We start from the raw sequence: 8,125 nt of genomic DNA, 5'->3' as shown, positions 1-8,125 counted from the left end.
GGGGACGGAGGCACCCATAGACATCGCAGAGGTTCGTTGTAACAGACTGAGAAGCCATCTCTGCTTTGGCTATGGATGCCGCCGCCGGGGACCAGGTAGCTGCTCTGGTACAAGCTATCACGGTTCTCAGAGCTGACATGTCTGCTGCCACGGCAGCTATTCATCAGCGGCTAGACACCATACAAAGCGAACGTCATGCACTCCCCCCTGATCCGGAATTCGGGGACAATATTCCCCAGATGATCCCACCAGCTCCTGCTCCGAATTCTACCCCGGTCTATGTTCCAACACCGTTTCCTTTGGCCCCCCCCGAAAAGTTTCATGGAGACCCCAGTAAATTCCGTACATTTATTAATCAATGTAAACTCCATTTCTTGTGCCGCCCTTTAGCCTTTCCCGATTCCACAACGAAGGCAGCATTCACGCTCTCACACCTGGGAGGCATAGCAGCCGCCTGGGCCAACCCACTGTTAGAAACAAACAGTCCCGTATTATATGATTTCGATTTGTTAATCACGGAAATGACAAGAGTGTTTGATACTAGGCACAAAGCACAAACCCGGGACTTAGAATTATTAGAATTGGTTCAGGGTAAGAGTTCATTAGTGGATTACATTACTCACTTTAATCAATTATCAGTAGAGACGGCATGGCCGGAAAATAAAAAGGCTGTGGTGTTTTATCGCGGCCTAAATGAGGCAATGAAGGATGCACTAGCAGTAGTTCCTTCCCTGCCAGCTCAATATCCCGAACTCGTGGATCTGACACTTCAGGTCGATGCTCGAAGGGCTGAGAGAAGAGTTGAGGCTAAAAGACTTGTTCCCTTTTCAAATCCCAATACCAGCGATTCTCCTCCTGAACCTATGCAAATAGGTGGGGTACGTAGTCCCATTACGGCTACCGAAAGGGAACGCCGTCGGACCTCCAACGCATGTTTTTACTGCGGGTTGAATGGACATTATGTCCGGGAATGTCCTCGACGTCCTAAACCTAAGGCGGAGGATTTTCGGAAAGCCCGTCCCTAAATGAGGGGGTTCGGACGGGTCCTCCCTTTTCTTCCTCCTCGCCTGCAACATTTGCGGGACCCATGCATATTCAGGCCCTTCTCTTTTTCCCTGACAGCACTCCCCATCAGGTGTGCTTGGCAATCGATTCAGGAGCCACGGGGAACTACATTGACATCGCCCTCGCTGCCTCGCTTAACTTACCCATCCTGAACAAACGACGACCGGAACCTGTGCAAGCCGTTGATGGTTCATCACTCATTTCGGGCCCTATTAAGCAACAGACAGCTCTTTTAACCCTGGTCATCCACGAAAAACACAAAGAAACCTTGTCATTTGATCTTATCACGACACCACAGTACGGTCTCATCTTGGGTCTTCCGTGGTTGCGAACCCACAACCCTATCATTGATTGGACCCAGAGTAAAGTGTTCTTCGAATCCTCCTACTGTCAAGATCATTGTTTGGTATACCCAGAATCGGTGACCTCTCCTTCCCAGGTGCTGGGTGCTTTGGCTCACTTGCAGCTCACGGATGTGCAGGATATGGAGTCAGATCCTCCTAACCATGTCATAGGAGTCACCGCTTCTGGCATACCTGCAGAATACAGGGATTACCTGGACGTTTTTGATAAAGGAAAGGCTGAAGAACTCCCGCCCCACAGACCTTATGATTGCCCCATCGACCTCATCTCGGAGGCCGCAATTCCTTGTGGTCGGATCTATTCCTTGTCACCCACGGAAGATCAGGCTCTCAAGGACTACTTACAGACCGCCTTAAGAATAGGCCACATTCGGCCATCACAGTCCCCTGCTGCCAGTCCTATCTTTTTCGTTCCTAAGAGGGAAGGGGACTTACGTCCTTGTGTAGACTACCGCCGTCTCAACCAAATCACCATTAAGAATCGTTACCCGATTCCTTTAATAAACCCCCTTTTAGACAATCTTAATCACGCGGTACTGTTTACCAAGCTCGACCTCAGGGGGGCCTACAATCTTATCCGAATTAGAAAAGGGGACGAGTGGAAAACCGCTTTTTGCACCCGACATGGACTCTATGAATACACCGTTATGCCTTTCGGACTCTGCAATGCCCCGGCGACATTTCAGAGATTCATAAATGACATCTTCCATGATATCCTAGATATATTCGTCATAGTCTATCTAGACGACATTCTGATATACTCCTCTTCTTTTTCTTTACACGTAACTCACGTTAGAGAGGTACTCCATAGACTCAGGACCAACGCCTTATTCGCCAAACCTGAAAAATGCCTCTTTCATGTCTCCGAAGTGGATTTCTTGGGGTTTCACATCACTCCTAAAGGCCTTTCCATGAATGCCACCAAGGTTGATGTTGTCCTGAAATGGCCTGTACCCACGACACTCAAGGCTTTGCAATCGTTTCTCGGGTTCGCAAATTTCTATAGGAGATTTATTGCGGGGTTTTCCTCCATAGCTGCACCACTTACCCGCCTGACCAGCCCTCGAGAACCATACACTTGGGCGAAAGCACAGGATCTGGCCTTCGAGACATTAAAGGCAGCCTTCACTTCCGCACCCATTCTGCAACACCCAAACCCAGAGCTGCCTTTTATAGTGGAGGCAGACGCCTCGTCATTCGCATTAGGTGCGGTGTTATCGCAAAATTGTCCCATCTCGGGGTTATTACACCCCGTTGCCTATCACTCCCGCAAGTTCACCGCTACCGAACTACATTACACTGTAACCGAAAAAGAGTTGCTCGCTGTCAAAGACGCATTTCAGGTTTGGAGACACCATCTGTTGGGAGCAAAAAACCAAATTGTTGTTTATTCTGACCATCGCAACCTGCAAGATCTGGCGAACCTGAAATGCGTAAACAGTCGACAAGTCCGTTGGCACCTGTTTTTCTCCGCCTATGACTTTGTCATACGACACCGTCCTGGCATTGGTCATGGTAAAGCAGATGCTCTCTCACGCCTACAAGGTGGAGAGTCTCTTCCTGTGTTCCCTGAACACATCTTAGAAAAAAATCATGTCATCTGTCTATGTACCCCTTCAACCGACCTAGTCAGTGCCATTCGCACTTGGGCTTCTACGCACTCCGATGAAATGAGTGACTGGGATTTAGAGTATCGTGAAGGGTTACCCTTCATGCAAGGCCTCTTGTTTCTCCCCACCACGGACACACGCATTCAGGCTCTCGAATGGTCTCATGACGCCCCAGTCAACGGACATCCGGGACAACAAAAGACCCTCACACTATTAAGGAGATGGTGTTGGTGGCCGTCCATGCGTCGAGATGTAACCAACTATGTCCTAAACTGTCCAATTTGTGCTCAATGTAAAAATACTAGAGGTCGCCCGTTGGGTCTGCTTCAACCATTGCCCATTCCTCCCCGTCCCTGGCACACTGTAACCATGGATTTTATAACTGATCTGCCGAGGATCCAGGGTCATGATACCATCTGGGTTGTGGTGGATGCATTCACCAAAATGGCTCGTTTCGTTCCATGCACCGGCATCCCATCAGCACCAACACTAGCCAGATTGTTTTTCCAATCGGTATTCTGTCTCTTCGGATTACCTTCAGTGATCATTTCCGATAGGGGCTCCCAATTCACCTCTAGGTTTTGGCGGTCCCTCACTTGCCTCCTGGGAATTGATGCTCGTTTCTCGTCTGCATATCACCCCGAGACTGATGGCCAAACCGAACGCTGTAACCAGACACTAGAACAGTATCTCCGCTGCCTATCTCTCCAACATCAATATACCTGGTTCCAAGTTTTGCACCTTGCGGAATTCGCATATAACAACGCACCTCATTCTGCCACTGGTTTCTCTCCGTTTTATTCCATGTATGGGCAACATCCCCGAGTCTTTCCCATTCCTGACTTCTCCAATACATTAACTCCTGCGGCTGCTGACTGCATTAGGGATCTGAAAAGCATACATGCTCAGACCCTGGTGCATTTAAAGGACGCCCAGACTGCCATGTGCCGTGCGGCCAATAGACATCGTGCCCCGAGCCCTTGTTACTCGGTTGGGGATAAGGTGTGGTTGTCCACCCGTCACCTACGGATACCTGGTTGCCGTAAGCTCCTTCCCCGTTTTGTTGGCCCGTACCGTATTTCGAGGGTCATTAACCAAGTGGCCTTTCGTCTCACCATTCCTTCCTCTTGGCGCATTCACCCGGTGTTTCATACCTCCCTGTTGAAACCTTGCCGGCCCCTCACGAGACCACTACTACCGCCGGCTCCTCTGGTGCAAGGGTCCTCCGATGAATATGAGGTGAAGGACATATTGGGTTCGCGCCTTCGTAATGGGGTCTTGTACTACCTGATTGATTGGGCTGGCTTCGGCCCGGAAGAGAGGTCTTGGGAGCCTGCGTCTCAAGTTCATGCCCCCCTGCTTGTATCACGATTCCATCGAGAGCATCCGTCCTGCCCACGTGGACGTGGGCCTTTGGGTGGGGGTTCTGTTACGATCCGCGCAGTACCGCCCACCTCCCAGCGCAGCACAACACCACCCACCTCCCAGCGCAGCGCAACACCGCCCATCTCTCAGCGACATCTTACCTACGGCGGTGGCCTTGGCCGAGTGCCCCCCTTCAGAGGCCATGGTGCCGGGCTCCCCGGAAGAGGAAGGCGGCGCGTGACAGCTTGGAGACTGTGGCCGCGATGGCGCTGGGGTGGATTGAGCCTCACCACCCCGGCGTCCTGGTCACCTAGGCAACGCCCACGTGTTGCCGTAGGAGCGGCCCGCTCGTCCAATCATGTTGCTGCTCCCCGGTTGCGAGGGTCACGTGATACGCTGCGTCGCTCACGTAACCCGAACACCGGTTTAAAAGAACGCGGAAGCTGAGTCTCCGCGCTTCTCAGCTGTTTCCGGCGATACGAGTGGCGTTGTGTTGGATCTTGGAACTCTGGTTTTTGAACTCTGGCTTCTGATTATTTCTGGACTGTCTTTGCCTGCTCCTTGGATTTGGTTGCTTGAACTTTTGCTTACACGGATTTTGGAACTTTCAAAGATTGTATCTCTTGGATTTTGGACCCGGTTTTTCTTGGGACACTACTTGGAACTGCCTTGGAAACTCCCTGACTCAAGGGTGTTTTGGTTGGACTTCGGCTCAGCACCACGTACAGCCCCTAAATGTGGGGGTCCTGAACACCTACCTTCCCGGCTGTCTTCCCGTCCTGGTTACCCTTCCTGATTGGTAGGTCCCACTCCATTATCTTGATTATTGATTATTCTCATATTCTTTACCGTGTACTTACACTCACCTGCTTTTTCCTTTGCAGTGCCTGGTGCCCGTATTCACGGCCCTTTTCTCCTTCGCTGGAGCTTGGGGGACGGAGGCACCCATAGACATCGCAGAGGTTCGTTGTAACACCATCCATGTTGAACAGTGTTTTCCATCCCCTTTCTCTGGATTAAACGCTCTTCTCCAGCTAAAGTTACGAGTCAGCAAAGATTTAAATCCATTCAAGACAAGATCTCACAATGTTGCGTTCATATGAAAGCGGAGTTGCAAAACGGAAACAAGAGAAGTAAAAGTGTAGCGTGGTGAACAAGAAAACATGTCTTCCTTTTCCTACATAACCCAAACCAGCTAGCGATACTTCTTTTCAGGAGCAACCACAATGGGAAAGGGAACAGACTACAGATTATGCTGAGGCCATGGAGGACCACACTGAGGATGTATCTGCTGCTCCCACTTCACCCAACAGCAGAGATCTGCAAACTCTGCCCGGGCAAAAATCCCCTGCACTAGGAGCAGGGGAAGAGGCCCAATCTACAGGAATATCTGAAACAACACCTGTGTGCATTACATTTCCTTCCACAGATCCTGCTCTACGGCATCCTATCATATGCAAATTATGATCTATTGGAATAACAAAGCACCCATGTCTAACAAGTTGGTAACAAAAAACAAAAGGGTGTTTAAAACAAGCAGTTTTTAAGTGACCAATGCTTAATGGTGAGTTGGTGATCTGTGAATGGTTGTTATACTCACCATTGCGAGGTTCAGCTGACTGCTTTGTCTGTCGTTTGTTTTCTGGCTGCGATTCTTCATTCAGTGCAACTAGTTTTTAGGACTGGAAGCATGCATCTGGCCGAATTGCTGACCACGAAGTTGGTCCTGATCATCAAAAGTACATTGTGATATACTGCAACCATCAAAAGGAAACTGGCCGTATTGACTGAGAGTTAACTGAACAGTTACAACGTGTTCAGAATTCCTGGCACGATGGGTTAACAGTTATAAAGTCCATAACAATTAGGGGTCTGGCATTCCAAGGAGTTAATTAGATTAAAGGATCACAACTTATTGCAAAATATTTAGGGATTTTGGAGCTGGTCAGCCAACTTGATCCCTTTCTTGACAAACCTTGACATTGAGAAACAGCTGGTAAGGGAAAGCCCTCCGATCTATCAGCAAATATTTGTGAAAAATCTATCAGATTGATGAGCAAAAATGCTTTCTATGCTTTAATTTCAGAACTGAGAAGCAAAGTATTATTCAGTTACTGCGGACCCAACTCCAGATGAGTCTGTCACATTGATAAGTTGGCTTTTACAGTGTGATATGTACTACAGAAACTATTTTTGGAGCTTCTAACAATTCATGACCATGATGCAGAATACATTGCAGATGATGTAGCCCAGTTCTTGCAAAGGGTAGGTGTCCTCTTGTCAGACTGTTTTGGTAAGTCATGTGATACTACATTCAATGTGCAGGACAGTACTCAAGCCTGCAGGCAAGGCTACAAGAGATCACATTTGCTTGCTGTTTCTTCTCATCAATGGAATGTGTTGGGTTCTTCTGTGGAGCGCTTGTCTAACACTAGATGGTCAGCTCATGCAGATGCAGTCCATGCTCTGTGCGATGTCTTTGAAATCATTCAAGCTGCTCTGGTTTCTCTTAGCAGTGATAGCAGACAATTAAAAGACACCAGGCATTAGGCCCTCAGTCCTCTTAAAGAAAAAGCCGAGCTGGAAACCCTTTTTCTGATTAGTGTTTGGAATGAGATTCTGAGACATTTCGATGAAACAAACAGGACATTACAAAAAGAAGACGTCAACCTGCCTGTTGCAGTTCACATTATCCAGTCTTTGAAGTCGTAAGCACAAGACATAAGAGACAAGCTTGGTGATATGAAATCATGGCAAAGGCAAAGTTACGGAGGCTTACCGGGGCCATCCCCCACTATGCCCCCTCCTTCTCCATGGGCTAAGACATCTATGCAATGGTTACTTTATTCATAATAATCACCAGGACAATTGTTATATATTTGGAAACACAAGATCACAGTTATTAGAGTCATACACAATTTGGGGGCGGCCACATAAGTAAAGCAAGATCTCCATAGACTTATAAGGTAGCCCTTTTGGTTTGTCAGGCTATCATAATTGCATTGTTCCTGGGGACACTTGTCACTTCTGGTTTTTACAGAGTACCGGACGTCCGCTTCTGATTATAAACTGCCAAGCAGTAATTTCCCGGGACCACTGTATCCCGTTGACAATGAGTCTCAACTGTCGATAAGGGACTCAGTGCTTATCGTAGGAACTTGGCTCGAGTGTGGCCATCGGGAACCGCCCAAGGCCGAAACTGCAGCGTCAAACTCCTCCCCAGCTAGGACCGCCCGGCAACTCTGCCACACTTTGGGGGTGGCTCCCTTGCTGTCCCAATGCCCCCAAAACAGCAAGTCATACTTACCAAGGAACCTAACTTCAACCAGCCTTAAACAACGACACCAGTATTGCTGTGAGGAAGAGATCGTTCCCCTTGTCGGTTAAATGCACACCATCAGGATCATAATGGGAAGGGAGTGAATTCAAGCAACAGTGCCTAATAAATCCCAAGCCCTCAGCTTTTGCAAATTTTTCAATGTCTCTGTTCAATCTCCTTCTAGATTGTTCCATCCCTGCGTGGGATGCTGCTCAATGTCAGTTTAGTCTGGGCGTGTAATAACTAGTAATATCTTCGTCTTGCCAAGGTTCAAACACAATCCAGATTCACCCACGTGTATTCTTCTCCTGCGCAGGTCTCTTCGAAACCAGAGGAGAATGGGGAAATACCTGAAAATCCCTCCGCTGGCACGAACCAAAGGCTTTGGCCCGTGGTGAGACCTC

Source organism: Ambystoma mexicanum, chromosome 4q (assembly GCF_040938575.1).
Source record: "Ambystoma mexicanum isolate Mex_15411 chromosome 4q, UKY_AmexF1_1, whole genome shotgun sequence".
NCBI lineage: Eukaryota > Metazoa > Chordata > Amphibia > Caudata > Ambystomatidae > Ambystoma > Ambystoma mexicanum.
The sequence above is the reverse complement of the archived record's forward strand: the minus strand, read 5'-3'. Positions refer to the sequence as shown.